Source organism: Callithrix jacchus, chromosome 10 (genome assembly GCF_049354715.1).
Source record: "Callithrix jacchus isolate 240 chromosome 10, calJac240_pri, whole genome shotgun sequence".
NCBI classification, from domain to species: domain Eukaryota; kingdom Metazoa; phylum Chordata; class Mammalia; order Primates; family Cebidae; genus Callithrix; species Callithrix jacchus.
In genome coordinates this window covers 6,992,391-7,009,916 of record NC_133511.1, presented here as the reverse complement: position 1 = coordinate 7,009,916, position 17,526 = coordinate 6,992,391, and the positions used below count along the sequence as shown (strand labels likewise).

General features: G+C 42.0%; 1 long non-coding RNA gene across 1 annotated transcript; it reads right to left on the bottom strand.

The window, feature by feature from the left end:
* Nucleotides 1–210: 210 nt before the first annotated feature.
* LOC144577955 (uncharacterized) lies at nucleotides 211–16,376 on the bottom strand. Its single transcript, XR_013522797.1, has 3 exons — nucleotides 15,986–16,376; nucleotides 3,140–3,213; nucleotides 211–2,288 (listed from the first exon to the last, which is right to left on the bottom strand). It is a non-coding gene; the product is annotated as an uncharacterized LOC144577955 (long non-coding RNA).
* Nucleotides 16,377–17,526: the final 1,150 nt, after the last annotated feature.

The following is a 17,526-nucleotide window of genomic DNA, read 5'->3' as shown; positions in this document are numbered from 1 at the left end:
TAGTTATTGATTTTAAATTAAGGGATATAGTTTCATTATCTGTAAATAGTCAGTTAATTTGAGTCTTTTGGGAGGAAGAGTGGGGTTTATGGTTCTCCAGGGGAAGTGGTAAATGAGTGTAGTCCTCTCCAATTCATAGATTAAAAGCAAGGCATTCAAGTCTATGCCTCAAGAAAAAAATCAAAAGTATGCACAGAAATGATTCCCCAACCTATAGCTAGAGATACAAAAATACATCATTCCTCATAAGCAAATACATTTTCATGACTTAACAGATGAACTCTAACTTAAAATTGATGCCAAGCCCTGTGCTCATATTAATTGTGTAACTCAGGACAATTCTCCCCTTATATTCAGGGTTCCCTTAAATTTCATATGTATCTACTCCATATGCACAGATGCAGATTTCCATGCCAGGCACTAGAGGCAAACTGAGGAGGGAGGGGGAGCAGCTGGCAGAGCCTGAGGCTATGGGCCATGACTTTCCTGAAAGAAAAGAAAGAGAAAATTTGAAGTGTCTGCAGGAAACCAGAACTTTCATTCTTGTTTTAGGCTGATTCCTATGCTTCCTTGTCTATTAGAATCTGATAAATCCTTTAAATACATTTGCATTAGGCACCCAGATAACCAGGAGACATATGGTGCTGTTTCCATAGCCTTTTACAAACAGAAGCAGCGGTAAGCAGAATGAAATATTTTTAAAAGAAACAAGTGAGCCTCAGGAGATTGAAGCTGGTATCAGTCAGTCTTGAGTTCTTCAGCTTCACTGACATCCTGAGCTAGCAGGAGGGGGTGGGCAGAGGGAACAGCACAGGATGTGCTTTGAAGAGCCTGGCTGGAACTTGTGTCACCTGTGGCAGGAACAGGTGCAGTCCTCTCTGGGCCTATGGGCCTCTGTCATGACAACACATAGGAAGAGAACCCGTTTCTGGGGACATGAAGCTGTTCCAGGGACTTTGCGGTAGTCGGAGGGCCACTGGTTGGTGCTGGCCATGCGGGTCGTTGAGTGTGGGTGGCAGGGACTGGTCAGACCACCCTCGTGTTTCTCCCTTTGGTCGCAGAAGCAGCTCCTATTTCATCTTGTAAATTGAAACCACGATGATTATACTTGGAGCAAATCCAAGCAACCAACTAGAACGATTCATAATCTTATCGAGTTCATTTTTTTCAATCAATTTCAAATATTAGGCTCCATTTATGTAGCTTGTTTCACCTTCTGCCTTAAGCAAGTTTCCAAAGACTTATGGAACCATCTCTGTTTTATTTGAAACCCCCAATCTGCTAAATGTATTGTTTAGTGAATGCCAAGCACGTGCCTGGAACCATCTCTGTTTTATTTGAAACCCCCAATCTGCTAACCGCATTTAGTGAATGCCAAGCATGTACCTACTGCGGCACGAGGCCCTTTGCATTCATAATCTAACTTGAGTCTTGTAAAGACTGTCCTGCCCTTCTAGAGATAAGGTAACAGAGGCACACAGAAGTTAAGCAACCTGCCAGAAGGTCACCCAGCTAGTAAGTGACCGCATCAGGATTTTAACTCCATCTTCTGACTCCAGAGCCATTCTCTGATCTTGCCATTTTTTTTTTGATACGCGAAGAATCACAATTTGATACATGAAGACCATTGCCCAGGTCTTTCCATTGCCCAGTGTGATCTTAGACAAAGATTGATATGAAAAGAATCTTACCTGTGCCAAGGCAAGACCCTTGAAAATGATTCTAAATGTGTCTTTCTAGGGTCACATCATAGCAGAAAAGTATATGGATAATTTTAAATCCAGCATTGAGTAAATGTCAGAGGATTCAGAGAATGGACATCAGCCTGAATTCTGCGTCTTTGGCAGGGGGGTTCAGGATAGTCCTGGCCTAGTGCTCCTGGGAGTTTGGGCTCGCAGGATAAGACAGCAGAGACTGAGGCCTGCTGGGAGTTCATTGTGATGAGTTCTGAAGCTAGATGAGGAAACTTCACTGCAAAAGCTGCAACCTCTATGTGCTCTTGAAAAACATTTTATTCTTCTCCAAAGCTGTATTTTAAACATGAGGTGAGTGGTCCTAAAGAGGAAGGTGTAGCAATCATTCCCCTGAAAGGAATGAGGAGTTCAACATCCACTGACAAAAATGTGCTCCATTAAGCAGCTGAAATAAATAAAACTGTCATTCGATTTCTTTATAAATTGTCCAAGACGGTGTTGCCGGCTGGTTCCTCTTCAACTACAGGTCCAGACCAGCAGCTCTGCTTCGTTTTTGTAGCTCCTCGTCCTTCTTAGGGGGGGAGAGGATCAGACCTGGTGCCCAAAAAGAGACAAGAGAGGGGCTTCATCTCCCAACCTCTGCATGCCACGTAGGTTTGATCCTACCGTCCTTGCCTTCCTTACTGCTTGACTTTGAGGGCAAGTCATTCTGTTAACAATGTCTGATACAGCTTTGTCCTTTTATACGAGTGATCATGGGGCTTTATTCCTACTGAGGCTCCAGCTTCCTCCAGTGACTAATCCCTGACACTTTTATATGCTTTCTACTTACCTAAATGCTTCCAAACACACCATCTCATTTAATCCTCAGATTAACTCTACGGGGTAGGCATGATCAGGTAATGAAACCAAGGTTTGAGATCATAGAGCTCATAGAAATCGAGCTGGGATGGAAACTCAGGACTGTCTGGTTCAAAGCCTGTGCTTCTTACCCATTACACCACAGTGCCTTTCGCAGACGTGAAGACAGAGGCTGGGAGGGTGAGGCAGCCTTATCACAGATGATGTAATGGGAGGCATAACTGATCTGTTCCTCTTTACAACTCTCTACTGTAGGATCTTAAAAGGAAATGGTCTTTGTTTACACATTCATTCATTTTTAAAATGGATTTCACTTTTTTAGAATGGTTTTAGATGTAAAGAAAAATTGTGAAGATGATAGAAAAAGGTCCTATATACCTGCCTTTCAGTTACTCTATTCTTAATATTTTATATTAATATTATATATTTATTGTAATTAATGTACAGATATTGATACAGTGTCAACTAATTATTAATACTGTTACCAGTTATTATTAACTATGTCTATATTTTATTCTGGTTTTCATAGTTTTTACCTAATATCCTTCTTCTGTTCCAGAATTTTACCCAAGATTCCACATTACCTTTGATTATCGTGTCTCCTTAGGCTCCTCTTGGCTGTGATGGCTTGTTACGCTGTCACAGTCTGTCCGGGCTGCTATAACAAAATAGCATACACTACGTGACACATAAACAACAGGAATTTGTTTCTTGTGGTTCTGAAGGCTAAGAGGTCCAAGATTAAGATGCTGGCAGATTTGTGTCCAGTAAAAGCCCCCTTTCTCATAGACAGGACCTTCTTCCTGTTCTTACATGGTGTAGGGGATGAACTATCTCTCTGAAGCCTCCTTTATAAGGGCACTAATCCTATTCATGAGGGCTCCACCACCTAATAATCTCCCACACCATCACCTTGAAGTTTAGAATCTCAACATGCGAATTTTGGGGGGAAGAAATATTCAGACCATAGCCCAGACCTGCTTTCTTTTTTATGACCTTGACAAGTTTGAGAAGTACTGGTCACGCATGTTGAAGGACCTTTACTGGGATTTGTCTGATGTTTTTCCAATAACTAGTCTGTTATGGGTTTTTGGGAGGAAGGTCGTGAAATTAAAGTGTCTTCTTTTTGAGGCAGTGTCTTGCTCTTGTCTCTCAGGCTGGAATGCAATGTTGCAGTCTTGGCTCACTGCAACCTCTGCTTCCTGGTTCAAGTGATTCTCGTGGCTCAGCCTCTAGGGTAGCCGGGATTGCAGGGACTCACCACCATGCATGGCTAATTTTTGTATTTTTAGTAGAGATGGGATTTCACCATGTTGGTCAGACTGGTCTCAAACTCCTGACCTCAAGTGATCTACCTACATTGGCCTCCCAAAGTGGTGGGATTATAGGCATGAGCCTCCATGCCCAGCCTGAAGTGCCATTGTCATCACATCATATGAGTATAATTTATTGCTGTTGGTAACTGATCACCTGGCTGTGGTAGTGTATGTCAGGTTTCTCCGCTGTGAAGATGCTGTTTTTCCTCCCCTTTCATACTGTACTCTTTGGAAGGAAGTCACCGCACAACCTATGCTTAAGGAGTAAGGACTTACGCTCCATCTCTGTGAGCAGAATAGCTATACAAATAATTTAAAATTTTTCTGCACAAGAGATTTGTCTCTCTCTCCCACTTATTCAGTCATTTATTAATATTGATATCAGTATGGACTTTGGTTCTTTATTTTTGACATCAAAGATTATCTAGTCTACTGTAGCAAAAAGAAAGTAGTAGGTTCATAGAGTCCCATCTTGCTTTAGTTAAGCAGTAAAAGTTCCTGGTTATTCTGAAGAGGTAGTGAGTGATATTTGAAGGGCATAGACTTCTTATGGGCTAGTGGTTCTGGATGATATCACTGGTATTCTTTATTTTAGTGATAAGGAAATGTAGTCACAACTATCATGAAACCACTGATCTGGTTCATTTATCACCTACTCCTTCTTTCCCTGTTGCCCACACCCAGCCAGATTCCATGGGAATCCAGTAGCTTTCTCTGAATCAGAGAACTGCTTTCACTGTTGATCTGAATTTTGATGATCAGTTTACACCTCATGGTGCCCAATCTCAAGTAGAGTGCTCTTAGCATAGTGAGGACCAACAAGCAACACTTTTATTTTATTTTATTGGTTTATTTTTTATTATATTGTAAGTTCTGGGGTATATGTGTAGCTTTGTTACATAGAGAGATACACGTGCCATGGTAGTTTGCTGCACCCATCAACCCATTATGTACATTAAGTATTTCTCCTAATGCCGTCCCATCCCTAGCCGCCATCCCCCAACAGGCCCCAGTGTATGATGTTTCCCTCCCTGTGTCCATGTGTTCTCATTGTTCAACTCCCACTTACGAGTGAGAACATGTTGTGTTTGGTTTTCTGTTCCTGTGTTAGTTTGCTGAGAATGATGGTTTCCAGCTTCATCCATGTCCCTGCAAAGGACAGGAACTCATCCTTTTTACGGCTGCATAGTATTCCATGGTGTATGTGTGCCACATTTTCTTTATCCAGTCTATCACTGATGGGCATTGGGGTTGGTTTCAAGTCTTTGCTGTTGTGAACAGTGCTGCAAAAAACATACATGTGTGTGTGTCTTTATAGTAGAATGATTTATGTGTGGCCACACTTTTCTTTTTTAAGGAACAAAGGGAAAGACCATATCAAGTTTGTACAACCCACTTTATTTCATTGTTGTTTTTCTGTTTGGTTTTGTTTTAGGCTTTAGCAGCCGGAAGCCACGGTTTTTAGTGTCTATCTCTAGTGATAAGTGGAAAACGGGAGTGAGGAAGGGGCTTTACTGGCCCAACCAGAAATGAAAACTAGGAATCCATGACTGTATTATCTCCTTTGGGCACTAGATAATTTTGAATGTCCTAAAACTCATTCAGGAATAAGAGAGATATGGTATTTTTGTTTTCCCTTAGTACTTATGTATGTATGGGATCCATTTTGGCAAGAGAACCAAACCTCGGGATTTACATTAGCATAGTAGAAACTGATCTGTAAGGCTTGACAGCAAGACTGAGGTTCTATCCACCATACAGATAGGATTCGATAAATGGAAAACTGAATCCAATCATTATTATGGATCCCCATGCAGTTCATATTAATTATCTGTGCCACACAATGAGGAATGATGGGCTTCTAGGCATGCCTGATGCTTCCCAGCAGAAGGCTGGCTAGGACTCTTATCTTTCCTTCCCTCCCAAAGCTTTGGTAGGGAAAAATAAGCTTGTGTGAAGAAAGAGTTTTGGCCAGGCGTGGTGGCTTATGCCTGTAATCCCAGCATTTTGGGAGGCTGAGGCGGGTGGATCACGAGGTCAAGAGATTGAGATCATCCTGGTCATCATGGTGAAACCTCGCCTCTACTAAAAATACAAAAAATTAGCTGGGCATGGTGGCGCGTGCCTGTAATCCCAGCTACTCAGGAGGCTGAGGCAGGAGAATTGCCTGAACCCAGGAGGCGGAGGTTGCGGTGAGTCAAGATCGCGCCATTGCACTCCAGCCTGCGTAACAAGAGCGAAACTCCATCTCAAAAAAAAAAAAAAAAAAAAAAAAAAAAAGAAAAGAAAGGAAAGAGTTTTACTGCCTCTCCTTTGGAAAATCTCTCTACGTATCTAATTCTTACTTGAATAGTCTTGGCTTTTAAGTGTCATTATTTGGATAAGATTACCCTGCTGATCTGGAGTCTCTCCGGTGTCGGGGATTGCTAACTATATTGTGTGCTTTCTTGTCTGGTGCTGCTCCAAGACTAAAACAGTTTTATCTTTTATTTCCATTACACAGTCTACCTTTCTGGGACACGTGAAATGTGGTCTGAGCCCACTGAGGTAAACAGTCCTGCTGAGGCAGAAAGCTGCCAAAAGCACTTGGTCTATTGGTGAAAAGTTGACCTTCGGAGAGTAAACAGGGCTCTCTCTCAGTCAATCTGCAGATGCAGAGCAGAGGGTTACACTAACATTACTGTCACACAGTGCAGAATGCTGCTCTTAACATAGAAAAAGAGATATGAGTTATTATCCTGCTCTGTCGCTTACTGACTGCGCCCTTAGATAGTTTCTTAGCCCTTGTGAATCATTCTTTCCTCAAATAAAAAGTAAAATCAGAAATGTCTACTTTATGTAATTTCTATTTGGATTCAATGAGACAAGGTATGTAAAGAGTATATTAGACGATCCATAAATGAGAGTGGCTATAATTCTCATCATCGAACTCTTAGCATTATATTTTCTATGATTACATTTTCGAGATTCTGATAGTCCAATTATAGTCCAATTTATTTCTTTTTGGGCTTGGCTTCAATAAGAAGTATTGTCTGCAAAGAGTCTCTTCTGACTCACACCGTTATGGCATTGCTTTGAATTACTTTTTGCGATAGGATAATTTGTTCAGATACATTCTCACTTTCTCCTGATTCTGTTGATGTTCAGTGACGAGCATTTACAAGACTGCTGGCCCTGGATATAATATGCCTCCAGCTCAAATAAAGAGATGGGTATTTTCACACAGGAATTGCAGCCCTGACCGTGACCTTACAACATTGAGCAGAGCCAAACTGTCACGGCAGATCTTGGTACATCTGGTATATCCTGGAAGGATGTTTCCCAGCCTGAAGGTTATCCGCATGCTTTCATCATCCTGGGACGGCTCCTTTTCCTCTGGCCTACATTTCTGGCAGAACAAACTAACTTGCCCTATTTCTATATCATCTTCATTCATAATTGGGGAGGATATCTCCTTTAAGACAGTACCTGATACGTAGCCACAGACACTCAAGCCTGGAGGCGACATCACTAGCCCTTCAGTGCCAACTGCCCCTACAACAATTTAGAAACCACTTACGGGGAGCTTGTGGTATGTCTTCACTTTTCAGCTGGGTTGAACTAAAGGAATATAGGCATTCACTTGCCATAAAAGTGTTTTCACTATCACCTAACACAACATTTCTCAGTAATCTTGCCATATTTCTCATGAGGTCTTCACATTACCAACCTGTTTGTATCTTTTCTTTGACTTCCAAATGTCTCAAGAGAGTAAACACTGCACCCGTTCCCTCCTCATCCCGTGTGCTCTCTGCCTCCTGCCTCCACCGGAATTCCGAAGTTGCTTCTTTTGTGGTCTAACAGGTGACCTTTCTTCAATCCCATTTTCCTTTCTGCCTTGTCTGAGACTCTTCATCACTCTTCTCTTCCTGAAATTGCTTCCTTAATTTCTAATGTTTTGTACTATTCAGATTCTCCTTCTACTTGTCAGATTATTCATCTGTCTGCTGGGCTGACTTTTCCCTCTTCACCCACCTTAAAAATGTAGGCAATCCCAAAAGGCCTATTCTTATCCATAATCTTTTATCTTCCTGCCCACTTATTTTCTCACTCTTCTCATTTATTTACATGGCTTCAAATATCACCTTCATCCAGATGGTTCTCAAGTCTTTACCCAGATCTGAACTCACTCCCAGTCTCCTATTGTGTCTACTCAGTGGCTTGCTGAACATTTTCACCAAGCAATATATATAAATCTCAATTTTTCATTCACGTATTAGAGGTTTTCAAACTGTGGTTTCCATATCCCTAAGTTTCATGAAAATATCTTCAGTGCTAAGTGAGATTGGGACTGGCGGTTATGAAAATGAGGACTCTAGAGCTTCCACTAACTGGGGCACTCTCACTTTTTTTTTTTTAATATGTGGGACTTCTAAGTGAGATTTAATTTTCTAATCAAGGATTATAATGGTAAAGAAATGTTTGGAAACCTCTTAGCTACCACAATTTGTTCTAAACTAGTTCATTCTACTATTGAGCTTTTAATTTTTTTTTTTTTTTTTGGAGACGGAGTTTCGCTCTTGTTACCCAGGCTGGAGTGCAATGGCACAATCTCGGCTCACCGCAACCTCTGCCTCCTGGGTTCAGGCAATTCTCCTGCCTCAGCCTCCTGAGTAGCTGGGATTACAGGCACACGCCACCATGCCCAGCTAATTTTTGTATTTTTAGTAGAGACGGGGTTTCACCATGTTGACCAGGATGGTCTCGATCTCTTGACCTTGTGATCCACCCGCCTCGGCCTCCCAAAGTGCTGGGATTACAGGCGTGAGCCACCGCACCCAGCCGAGCTTTTAATTTTTGTTGCTAGGAATCATAAAATCAAATGCCTACAGGGGCCAGATATGAAATATAAATAAGTAAAATGCCCTGAGTTTATGACGAAAGAAAGTAGTGGGGATCGCGGTGTGTTGATGGTAACAGAGCACTTATAAAAGCCTTTAAATTAAAAAAAGTTAACTCAGTGCATGGGCTATAAATCCACATCTGCAAGCTTCATCTTCCGGAGTTATGAATTTACAACATTTGGGTAGCAATAGTATCCTAATTATCTAGACTGAATATCTTGGACAGATTTCCCTCCCTCCTTGTTCTTCCCTGACCCTTAAGTTATCCATGACCAAATGCGATTGCTTCTTTTCTCCCAGTGGTTTTCTTGTTTGTCCTTTGTGTACTATTGCTGATCCTGGTTTATAGCTTGTAAATGGACTGTTCCCTTGCTCCTCCCTCTGAGCTCTTCTGCCCACACTGCTCAGGATGTGTTCACATGGTCCATGGTGAGAAGACAGTGTCCTCAGTTTGGCTTCCAAGGATATCCACCTTTCTTACCTTCTGAATGCCTTATCTTTGTGTTTACACAGAACCTAATTGTAATACTCTCACGATATTTGCTGTCTTCTATATTTTATGACTCATTTGTATCCATGTCTCACTTATGATACTAGATACCAGATTAGTACTAGATTATAAAGTCCTACTGTTTTGTTTTAATACACATTTTTGAATACCTACTATGTCCAATAGGTATGATTTCAGGTGCTTTGGACATAGACTTTGTCCTCAAAGTAGTCACAGCTGAGTGCTACAGACAGTAATGCAAAGAAATAATTACCACACTCAATAGTGAAGGCTTATTATAAAGATATGTACAAAATGCTATGGGAATATGCAAAGGGAAGCCATTGATTCTAGACAGATTATATAGGGGATGACGTGTCAAGGAAAGTGACATTTGTGTTGAACCATAAAGGTTGAGTAGGGATTCACCAGGATGTAGAGGAAAAGGAACAGAAAATAATTATAGGCATTCCAGATGGTGGAAAGATTTTAGAAATAATGTTTTATAAGGAACGTGGAAGGAATTTGGGCTCTTTATCTTGAAGAACAGAGAACATATACGAAGAGGAAATAGATTCTTCCTTAGGTAAAAGCAGAACCCATATGTGGAATTTATAGAGAAAAATTTTAGATTTAATAGCATGAAGGCATTTCCCTAAAGACTCTCGACTTGGACATGGGTTAGGTTAGCAATGAACTTGTGGTCATTAATTCTTAGGTAGCGGCTAAATAAACGTCCAAATCTATAGAAGATGGGCTTCAGAATGGAAAGTTTAACCCTAAAACACTTTAAAAATACTTGTACAGGTATTTCTGTTTCAGCCAGTGTGACTATTTGGGCCAAGGTAAGTAGAGCATTCGTTATCAGGCTCATGAAGTGTGTTGGTTCTATCCATATGGCTCAGCACGGAAGTACTCAATAAATGTTGAACTGAAATCAAGCAGGTAAATAACTGTGATCAATAGACTGGTTTCTATATAGAAGCTTTGTAGAATGTATTCAATTGCTTTTCTTTTAAAAACTCTTTGTGGGAAATTGGGAAATGTGTACCTTTATCTCCTGCAGGTGGGAGTGTGAATTTGTGCAACTTTTTGCAGAGAAATTTAGCTTTACATATAAGTAGCATCAGTATATTTATATAATTGATGTGGCAGTTCTATGTGCAGCAATTTCTTTTAGGGCAATTACAGATCGTAAACATTTTACCTACAAAGACATTCATCATGCAAGTGCTAAAAGTAAAAATTGAATATAATCTAAATGTTGATCAATTTATATAATTGGTTAAATAAATTATGGTGTATCTGGACAGAGAAATATTCTGCCACTAAGAATGACATTATAAAAGGATACTTCACAACATGGACAGATGTGCATAACCTGTTGTTAACTTCAGGAAGCACGTTTCCTAGGTACTGTAATTCTATTTTTTGTCCTATATATGTGTTGATTTCTGAGTTGTGTGATTATGGAAGGTTTTATTTTTTTCCGCTTATTTGTAGTAAACGTTTCCTACAATAAATATAGAATACTTTGTAGTAATTTTAAAAGGTAGTTAAACATCAAAAACAAAACCTGTTTTGCATGGCTGTGCCTATTCCCTTGAGGGTAGAGCCACCACGTATTCAATATGGCGGCCAGAAAGGAGCAAAACCCAGCAGTAGGCCAAGCTGGGAGAACAGAGAGGTCCTGAAGGTGAGTTCATTCTTTACAGCCAGGAAGATATACCCTCTGTTTAGTAAAAGTGCTGCCTTCCTCCTCTGGACTAGGCTGGCCACAAATTCACATACCAAATTTTCCTTTTATTCTTTTTATTTCAGCTCCCACCCCACCCCCCTGACTAAATGACTCACTTCACTTACACTTCCTAAAGCTGTCTGTACTCTTCCTCTTCTACCTCCGCTCCTTCAGTCAGGGACTGACTGTCTCATTGCATCCAGCAAACTGGTGCCAGATGATTCCTGAGTTGTGCTGATAATTACGGTAGATGGTGTTATGGAGTAAACGTATGGCTATCATACCTTTGCTACCTGCCCTTTCCTGGAAATCAGCAGGAAGAAGTGACTCATGTCGGAACAGCCGCACAGTGTAAGGAGCTGAGCTACTTGAACCTAGACCTCTATTTGCCACTATAGCAAGGTGACTAAAGGATAAAGAGAGGCCTGGACTAGCTAAGATGGCTGCATTCTTTTTCTGGTGACTCGGGCTTGGATGAGATGACCTTCCTGCGCAGAGGTTATGAAATTTTATGGTAATTGTTCTCTTTTCTCCTCTACTAGAAGCAAAGATCAGACTCAATATAAACTCCTCCGTTCTAGCTTTAACACTATACTTAGGGAAAAGTGGTTTTTTTGTATTTGCCCTACCCAGAGTGAGAAACTCTCAGTTGTAGGATCATGCTCATGTTATATTTTTACCAAAATGTGAACCACATAATGGACACGTTGGGGCAGTGGCAGCAAAGAACCTTGAAGCTTATGGGAAATATGCTATTTAGCAATAGTTCCTACATTTATTCAACAAACATTTATTCAGGTATTTTTGGGCCATGGGCACGCAAAGAAGATGAAGTCATAATTCCTGTTCGTAAGTGGAGAAAATGAACTTTTCTAGAAAATTCCAGATGAATACAGCCTATGTTAAGTGCAAGGACAGAGGCACGCGCATGGGTTGGAGCAGTACGAAGAAGGATTTCTAGGATCCTGGCACTGGGAGTGAGGGTGAGAATGAGACTTGGGGATGAGTTTAAAGCATGAAAGGAGGTAGGCAAAGGCGAAGTGGGTGGGAGGAAGATGTTCCCGACAGAAGGACAACGTGAGCCAAGACACGGAGGTGTAAAAGCACATGCCGTGCCTGGGGAATTAGAATGCGATGTGATGCAGGTTATGAGAAGGAAATAATAGTGTGGGTTGGGCATAACAGTCCTTGGAGGACTTTGTGTCCCTTGTTAGTGAGTCTGGACTGTATCCTGTAGGCAGTGAGGCACCATTAAGGAGTTTTCCGTAGGAAAGCTACATACCGTGTTTGAGCTCGAAAGGGTCATTTTGGTGGAAATGGAATTGAGTGGGAACAAACTGGAGTGTGGGGGCCCTTAGGAAGTGGATGTTACAGCTCAGGGGAGGGACGGTAAAGCTTAAATCAAGACACAGGTGGTTAGTGAGCAGAAGGGCACAATTTTATCATCTCATTTTTTTTCTCCAAAATTTGGGAGATAAAAGTAACAGGATTTGGGAATTAATTAGACATGCGTGTGTGAAAACACAAAGATACAGTGGAATCAAAGACAAGACCTGGAAATCAGGCAACCTGAGCTCTGTGTGATGAAAGTCACACACGTCCTTGGTTCATGTTACTATGAACAAGTCTTCCATGGTCCAAGTGACAATTGTCAGTCCGTTTGGCTCAGCATTAGGATACACTGGTTGAAACCAATTTTCTATTAAGAGAATATGAGAAAATATTTTAATTTGATTTCCTTTTTTTTTTAGAGAGTTGAGAGAAAATAAAAAGAAGGAAGAGAATCTCTAGGCTTTTATGAAAAGAGAGACATTTTAAAACGTTTTTTTAAAGAATTGAATTACAATCTCCTTGGTAGAAAAGCATTAGGGCCAATATCAGTTTTAGCATTGGATACGAAGAATTAAATGTTGGCAAGGAAAATATCTGTTACTAAAGGAGTAATTTGAATTCCTAAATAGGTAAAACCCAAAGTAATCAGCCTAAGTGCTGCTGGGGATGGCTCTCCTTTGGAATATTGCCAGAACAGATAACGAAGGATTTAGAAAAATTAATTTTGTATCGAGGGAAAGGTAAAAGACACCCAGTAATTCATTCAGTAGCTGCTAAGGACATTCTGGCTGTAAAACAAAACGTTGTCCTTGTGTGAATGATGTTTCTCTAATAGTTCCTTGGTGGAAGCTGCTAGGCCTAGGGCTCACCTTTCCTTCCACGTGTTCTCTCAGGGGTGAGGGGATGTTGGGGCTTGATTATGGATAAATAAGATCAGGAAATATGTGTACATTTTGGGGGCCCCCTTGAAAGGAGACACTCGTTTTCTCCGTAGTGCCTTACATCACAGTATAATCACATTCTTCATATCTATTTGCCTTTGTTTAAGTTGCCTGACTATAGCAACAATGAAACCACCATGGCTCTTTTAAGCTGAATATTGGGGCTGGGCGCAGTGGCTCACGCCTGTAATCCCAGCACTTTGGGAGGCCGAGGCGGGTGGATCACGAGGTCAACAGATCGAGACCATCCTGGTCAACATGGTGAAACCCCGTCTCTACTAAAAATACAAAAAATTAGCTGGGCACAGGGGCACGTGCCTGTAATCCCAGCTACTCAGGAGGCTGAGGCAGGAGAATTGCCTGAACCCAGGAGGTGGAGGTTAGGGTGAGCCAAGATCACGCCATTGCACTCCAGCCTGGGTAACAAGAGCGAAACTCCGTCTCAAAAAAAAAAAAGCTGAATATTAGTGTTGATAGAACAACACATAGGAGTATGTATTTAATAATCCCTGTAAACAGCATAATGGGTGAGGTTTTGTGAGTGCGGCCAGCTAGAGAGGATGAGCCTGGAAATGCCTGGGTATCAGATATAATCTAGTTACCTCTCCAGATGCGCTCTGTCCCTCAGGAGGCTGACCTGTATAGACTGCATAAGAGGACTCCTTTATCTTCAGCTTCCTGTTGGGTTTTTCACTCACAGGTGGGTGTTGAACAATGAGAACACATGGACACAGGGAGGGGAGCATCACACACTGGGGTCTGTTGTGGGGCAAAGGATAGATAGCGGGGGGTTGGGGAGGTGGGGGGATAACATGGGGGGAAATACCAGATGTAGGTGATGGGGGGATGGAGGCAGCAAACCACATTGCCATGTATGTACCTATGCAACAATCCTGCATGATCTGCACATGTACCCTAGAACTAAAGTACAGTTAAAAAAGAACTTACTATCACTTCGAATAAATTTTTTACCCCAATTTCTTTTTCTACTTCCTCTTTAAGGCCAATAACTCTTAGATTTCCCCTTTTGAGGCTATTTTCTAAACCTTGTGGGCATTCTTCATGTTTTTTTAAATAATTTTTTTCTCCTCTGACCATACATTTTCAGATAGGCTCACTAATTCTTTCTTCTGCTTGATCAGTTTTTCTCTTGAGAGACTCAGATGCATTCTTCAGTATGTTCATTGAATTTTTCAGCTCAAGAATTTGTTTGATTTTAAAAAATTATTTCAATGTCTTTGTTAAATTTATGATAGGATTCTGAATTCTTTCTCTGTGTTAATTTGAATTTTTTTTTAGCTTCCTCAAAACAACAGATGCTTTGAATACCCTGTCTGAATTGTGTATCACTGTCACTCTGGGATTAGTCCCAAGTGCCTTATTTAGTTCCTTTGGAGACACTTTTTCTGGATGTTCTTGATGTTTGTTTCTGTTTGTTGATGTCTGGGCCTTGAAGAACAAGGCACTTATTGTAACATTCACAGTCGGGGCTTGTTTGTACTCATCCTTTTTGGGAAGCCTTTCCCAGTATTCAAAGGGTATTGACTGTTGTGATCTAACTCTTTGGTCACTGAAGCTGTATATGCTTTAGGAGGAACCCCGAGCCCAGGAACACTGTGACTCTTGCAGATTCATCAAGGCCCTGCCGTAGTGATCTTGGGTAAGATCAGAACGAATTCCCTGAATTATCAGGCAGAGGCTCTTATTCTTTTCCATAACTTTCACCCAAACAAGTGGAATTCATATCTCTGTGCTTAGCTGCCTGGAGCTGGGGAAAGAGCAACACAAGTGACACAGGCGTCCCAGAGGCCACCACCACTGGGACTCTGCTGGGTCAGACCTGAAGCCAATACAGCACTGAGTCCTACCATAGGCTTGAGGCCACCCCTGCCTGATTAGCAGTGATGTTCACTAAAGGCCCAAAGGCTCTTCAGGCAGCAGATGGGAAATCCAGCCAGGACTGTGCCCTTCCCTTCAGGATGGCAAGCTCCCCCCGGCCCAAGGAAGGTCTAGAATTGCCATCCAGGAGCCAGATCCTGGAGTCAGAGACCTTAGGAATCTGAGTAGTGCTCTATTCTACCATGGCTGAACTGGCACCCAAGTCACACAACAAAGTCCTCCCTGTTCTTCCTCCCTATTTTCTTAGAGCAGGAGACTCTTCTATGGCCACCACTGCCTCAGGCCTGCAGCAAATACTGAATCGCTACCTCTGAGATTCACTCAACGCCCAAGGGCTCTTCAAACAGCATGTGATAAATGCTCCAGGCCTAGGTCTCTTCCATCAGGGCAATGGGCTCTGCTCTGGCATAGGGTGGGTCCAGAGATGCTGCCCAGGAGCTAAGGCCTGCAAGTGGGGCCCCTAGGAGCCTGTCTGGTGTTCTAACCCACTGTGACTCAGCTGGTACCCAAGACAAAGTACTCTTTACTCTTCCCTCTGCTTTTCTCAAGGAAGCCTGTCTCCTCCTGGCAACCACAGCTGGGAATGTGTTGGGTCATACCTGAAGCCAGCACAGTCCTGGGTCTCACCCAAGGCCAACAGCAAGCACTGCCTGGGCACTGCTGATATATTTATTTGAGTCTTAAGGGTTCTTTAGTTAGCAGTTCTTAGGATCCCGCCAGGACTGGATTCTAAGGCACTGTGGGTCCTCTTCTGGCCCAGGTTGTGTCTGGAAATATCAGCCAGGAGATGGGGCCTGGAATGGTGCCTCAGTACTCTGCCTGGTGCCTTACCTTGCTGTGGCTGGGCTGGTATCCAAGTTTCAAGACAAAGTCCTCGTTACTCCTCCTCCTCTCTTCAAGCAGAAGGGAGTCTCTCCTGGTGCTGTGAGCTGCCCTGCCTGGGACTGGAAGCAGTGCCTTCACTGACCCTACTGGTGTTAGTAATTACTAAGTTGCATGCACCCCGAGTCTACTAGCCCTGAGTCCAGCACAGCACCAGGACTTGCTCCAAAATGGCAACTCTTGTGGCTTAGACTGCTTTTGAAATTTATTTGGCATGCCAGAGCACTTTAGCCCACAATGGTGGGCCCAGCTGGAACTCAGGTTCTGACCACTGGGATGGGCAGTTCCTCCCGGCTCGGCTGGGTCTAAATGCTCCCTCCTTTGGTGCTGGCTGAACTCTGGTCTGTGTTCCTTTTCACTGTGACATGTCAGCTCCGAGTTCCAATGCAGAGTTCCACAGTCACTGCTCCCTTCATCCCCCAGCAATCCAGGACTGTTTTCTACCCTCTCCAGTGCCTCTTCCCTTGCTCTAGTGTTAAAACCGGGCACTGTAATCACTCACCTGATTTTTGGTTCTATAAAGATGCTTTTTTTTTTTATGCAGATAGTTGTTCGATTTGGTGTTCTTCCTGTGGGGGGTGATTGCCAGAAGGTTCCATTTGGCAATCTTGCCTCACTTCCTCCAGAAAAACAAAAACAAAAACAAAAACAAAACAACAACAACAATAAATCTTGAGGTTTGTTAGAACTAGTAAGAAACTATTCTGTAACAGATACAAAGGTAAAGATATATTGTTGGCCTTTGGAAGCTCTTGGATATACTGTGTTTACATCTATTAGGCATTTCAGCAAATCATCTAAATTTGCTGAATCTAATGGTGGTGGGAGTGAGCCCTTGTGACTGAACATTAGTCACTTAGATTGTTGAAGAATAATTATTTATTTGGTCCTTGTGTAAAAGAGAGGAAGTACAGAAATGACAGGAAAAGGAGCGGGCCCTTACTCTCCTTTTTCCTTCCTTTTTGTCGCCCCTCTTCTGTCCCTCCTTTCCTAATCTCTTTCTTCTCTTTCCATAAACCCAAAAACTGTCTAATAAACTCAACATGTTGAAGAGTATTAGTGTCAGTTTATTTTGTAATTACTTAGAAAAGGGGCACAATATACACTCCTTGGCTCGGGAGTTTAGTGTTCATAGTTATGCACTCTTTCAGGTATCTTTTTTTTTGCTTACATTCGAAGTACTGAACAGACTTCTACTAAACCCAAATGTACCTATGGTCATGCTTGTTACATACTAACTTTGAAAAGTGCCTTAGGCAGTGAACTCACGTTTGTAACTTCTAACTGTAAAAATAGACGTAACATGTACCTAGTTGAAGTTCTCATGTATTCAGAGTAATGTCTCTAAACGAATGCAATTAAAAATGATACTAATACGTCAATGGGCCAATCTGAGTTAAAAAAAACCTGCATCAGCATGACGGTGTCAGTGTTCAGTTTGAAAACATGTTTCCTGTGGCTCTAAGTGCCAATTAGTGTGATGTAGGAAT